This window comes from Gossypium hirsutum, chromosome A07, assembly GCF_007990345.1.
Source record: "Gossypium hirsutum isolate 1008001.06 chromosome A07, Gossypium_hirsutum_v2.1, whole genome shotgun sequence".
Classification (NCBI taxonomy): Eukaryota; Viridiplantae; Streptophyta; class Magnoliopsida; order Malvales; family Malvaceae; genus Gossypium; species Gossypium hirsutum.
In genome coordinates this window covers 35778859-35783344 of record NC_053430.1, presented here as the reverse complement: position 1 = coordinate 35783344, position 4486 = coordinate 35778859, and the positions used below count along the sequence as shown (strand labels likewise).

Genomic DNA, 4486 nt, shown 5'->3' with positions numbered 1-4486 from the left:
TTCGGCCAAAAGAAGATGAAAAAGGATGAACAAAATTTTTCTTTTCTTTTCTTTAACTCACGGCAATGGGGGGGGGGGAAACAACCACACACTTTTTTTTGTTTCCATTTCTTTATTACCCATACTCCTTATTTTATTTTTCCTAACATACCTCACTAACATAACATGTGTGTGACATGTTTCCACTCATAGCATGGCCAGCCACTATGCCTTAATTTGGGTAAATTGACATGCAAACCCATCATTTTCACAATATGCATTAATAGGCACTACACCAAAACAGGCTTTTAGCGGCGGTTTTTAGCGTCGCTGAAAGTATTTGCGGCGCTTTGAGAAGCGCCGCCAAAAACGCCGCTAATGACAGCGTCGCTAACTTTAGCGGCGCTTTCCCACAAACGCCGCTAAAGACCAGGACCTTTAACGGCGCTTTTCCCACAAACGCCGCTATAGATCAGAACCTTTAGCGACACTTTTCCCACAAACGCCGCTATAGATCAGGACCTTTAGCGGCACTTTTACACAAACGCCGCTATAGATCAAGACCTTTAGCGGCGCTTTTTTTATAAACGCCGCTATAGATCATGACTTTTAGCGACTTTTTTTCGCAAACGCCGCTAAAAGTGCCATTCCGCTAAACATTTTATTAAATAAATTTTTGTAATAACAAATGGAAAGGTCAAATTTTATTTTGAATGTATTACTTTTCATTAACAATAAAAGTAAAAGAAATTATAGTAATAAATTTCAACATTCACCTATAATAAATAAATAAATTAACATAAACAATTAAATAAATAAATAAATAAATTTCATTATATGGAAAAGAACATATATTCCTTTCAGTATTATATAACAAAAATTAGTACTACTACAAATACGGTTATTATACATACGCTTCCGTTTTCTTGCAGCGTTGAATTGATTGAACTCTACGAGTATCTACTACTGACAGCTGACAAAATTTTGGCTACATATTTAATTTTCAATGTTCTCCTTATTTCCAGTCTAATGGTAAAAACAACAGCACCTTAATTTCCGTAGTGGTGAAACAACAAAAGAAAACTTTACTTATCACTCCATGTTTGACCAAAGAAAAATACCACCATGGCTTCTTGCAAATCCTCAGTAGCATCTGCCCTCTTTGAGTAACTACATAACAAATTTAGTATAAAAATTATGAAAAATCAACATTCTACTCATCAAGCTCCGGTCATATTGAAGGAAACGATCAAAAAAACAATTTGAATAATTTGCAATAAAGTACCGCTTAGCAAGCTCTTGTTTTTTCAAATCTAGAGGCTGCCCATCAAAAACATAGCTGAAAGAAAATACCACAAGCATTAGCAAATAAAAGGCCTTTGGGATGTGGTACCGTATAGACAGCATAAGGCAGAAAATATCTGTGTTAGGATTCTAATTTCCTCTGACACACGTAAGCAGTCAACTATGCTTTAGTTTTTTCACAAATTCAAAACCAGAAAGATTTTCTGCCTTCCTCTGCCATAGCCGTTGCCTCTTTTGCTCATCTACAATGGTCAATATTTTCTAACATATAACATCTTAAATAAAATAAGAACAGAGCAAAGAATTTTCTTTTCACAAAAAAGATAACTAGTTGTTAGCTTGGCTACACTAGATGAAGTTCAAATCACTAAAAATAAAACCACTCCTAATAGCTCACAATATCAATCTTATCATCATAAACTAATTGTTAGCTTGTCATCATCAACTAATCTTCCTTTTTTTTTACTAAAAAGAATCATTTGTAATTTTTGTATTTCATAAGAATTGCTCTAACCAGTCAAAGAAATCCCTACATATCAACTCATTAACATGATTCTAATTATTTTTGTGCTGGGGAGGGGCATTTTTGATTTATATAATAGAGTTTTTAGACTTTATAAATAGGGTTAAAATAACGAATATGAAGTAAATTGTGAAACTTTAAAAACCGAGGGGTCATAAAGCAAACTATATGGGGATTTTAAATTCACTTAACAACATTAAGAAAAATAAGTCTGGTTTAAAGTAATGGAAAAAAATCATAAACTAATTTGATTTGGTAATGTCCTTGTCCTACTTCGAGTGCCCACTGCCCATAACTATGAGCTATTTAAGAATTTTCATGTTCATGTTGAGCTACAGTTATATAAGCTTTTAAACATTTCTCCATATCATTCCCTTTCGCAGTTAAGATTACAAGCACAAACTCTTAAGGCACGCATTAAATTAAAAAGCATATACTTATTTCAAGTATCTAGATGTTAGGATAGAAAGTCACCAACCAAGCAACCACAATGAACAACTTATTTCGTCATTACATCAAGTTTCATCCATGATAAACTTCTTCGCCAAAAATAAAAACATGAAAAAAACTTCTTACAGATCCAGTAGAAAAAGGGAAATGAGAACATTAAAAATCCCTGACTGAGATTTTATAAGAATTTAGATTATGAAAAATATATATTAAAAGTAAGCATAACCATGATATACTTTGAAGAAAACTTTTTCATCATAAATAGTCATGAAAGTATAATGCTTAAGAACTTTATGATGCAAAACTTTTTACAACCCCCAAGCAAAACAAGCACTAGATGCCCAAATTTCCTACTATTGCAAATTATTACTAGAATGTCTAATACTTCAAGAAGATGATTAGTTGAATTGATATATAACTGTAAACTAAACTAAAAGATTAGGGAGTTACCATGAGTAACATGATCTTTGGTTTGGCTAGATAGTAGTGATGATACCAAGATAGCAAATCTTCTTTCCTAACACACGGTAAGAGTTAAAAGATATACTAGTTATATGTTTTCAAGCATACATAATTAAACATCCATTAAATAGAACGGAATCAGTAAATAAGAATCTAAAACAAATGTCTTTAGGATGCAAAGAATCTTCAACAACATTGCTTCAAGAATCAAGAATGACGAAATCATAGTTTTGGAAGCCAGACCCCAGTAGTGGAGCTTGAAGAAAGGGTCGAGGCTAATAAGGCAAAATCAATCTCCATCCACCCATCATATTCACTGTCAATAATCCAATATATAGTAGACTAGCTGGTGCTGCAAAGTAGGAATATTGAGCTCAAAATATATAGGATGCCAATGCAAGCAGGCCAACCAGATAACTATAGGATCAAAAATGAAATTCAATGATTCAATTTTAAGTAAAAGGATTAAGGCAAATTTCAATGATTCAATAAATTAAATTGAACTCCATTTGTATAAACTACATCAGCTGCTATTTCAGATTTATTAACGATAACTTTCCTAAATCCAATACTTGAAACTTGATGTTGTTGTATTGTATGGTTCATCAAAAATAATATTACCAAGCTGCAAATTCAGTAACATATAGAAACCTATAAGGCATCATGACTTACCCGTATATATGTAACTGTCTGCAGCAAGTTGCCTTCATTGATGCTGCTAAAGGCTTCCAAGAGTGCTTAACAATTGGGGCTGCTTCTGTAAGTTTCACTACAATTTCCTGAAAGTAAAGATTTTTTAGTCATACATTTATTCAAAGCTGAAACCTGAAAGCAAAAGGCTCTAACCCTGTTTTCCAGTCGAGCTTTTTGATCGGTGATTCTCTTGTTCGTCTTTTGGTTGCCGGTTGGAAAATGGTTTGGTTGACCTCTTTTCTTCAGTTGCTTAGAAGATTCTTCAGACATGCTTTGGATGGAATGCAGTCGAAGTAGATGCTGCAAAAGTGAGGATATATAAATCACCTTCAAGTTTGTTTGGGAATTTTATGTCATCATAACTAGGGAAGAAGCAGAAATCCTCCTTAAATAATCAAGAAGAGGGTTTAGCCTTTAGCTGAATAAGGAACACACAAGGATACACCAAGAAGCTTTAGGACTACACTTTATCCTTTAGCTGAGCTGCTAGGAATCACAAAATGTAAATATCTATACATAGAGAACACTGCTACACATAACATCTAAAACGACTATACTGTAGCAATATATTTATTTATTTATTCTGCGCGAGAGAAGGAAAAGATTAAAAAGCTTAAAGCTTTGAGGACCTTTGACGGGAACCGCGGGACTGAAAATAATTTTTCCTGTTTACTGCCTGCCTACCTACAACCACCGTGAAGCGCGAGAGTTAATCCCAATAAATCAACCCAACATAAATGGTCCATAATACTGAAAATTTTGTAGCTGAATTACATGCCAAAAATACTCGCCTTCACAAGCCATGAGGGCAACTAACTGCTTGTGCTTTCCCGACTCTTCTTCTTCCTTGATGCAAAGCTGCTCGGTCCGATTTCTATTGGGGATTTCAGCTAAGAAAAACAAACTCTTATTTGGGGATTAGGACGACCGACAGAGATGAGAAGAAGAGGAGTAATGAGCGGTAACCAAAAATCATTTTTTGGGAGTGAGCGGGATTTTACCTTTTTTCTTCCACATTGCCGTTTAGAAAAAAACGCCACTAAGAATTTATCAAAACACACTGTATTGAAAATA

General features: G+C 34.1%; 2 long non-coding RNA genes across 2 annotated transcripts; both read right to left on the bottom strand.

Moving 5' to 3' along the window:
• Positions 1–818: 818 nt before the first annotated feature.
• On the bottom strand, positions 819–2757 carry LOC121231901 (uncharacterized). The gene is made up of 3 exons (XR_005930052.1): positions 2708–2757; positions 1265–1318; positions 819–1149 (listed from the first exon to the last, which is right to left on the bottom strand). It is a non-coding gene; the product is annotated as an uncharacterized lncRNA (long non-coding RNA).
• Positions 2758–3455: 698 nt separating this feature from the next.
• LOC121231900 (uncharacterized) lies at positions 3456–4101 on the bottom strand. Its single transcript, XR_005930051.1, has 3 exons — positions 4042–4101; positions 3566–3712; positions 3456–3498 (listed from the first exon to the last, which is right to left on the bottom strand). It is a non-coding gene; the product is annotated as an uncharacterized lncRNA (long non-coding RNA).
• Positions 4102–4486: the final 385 nt, after the last annotated feature.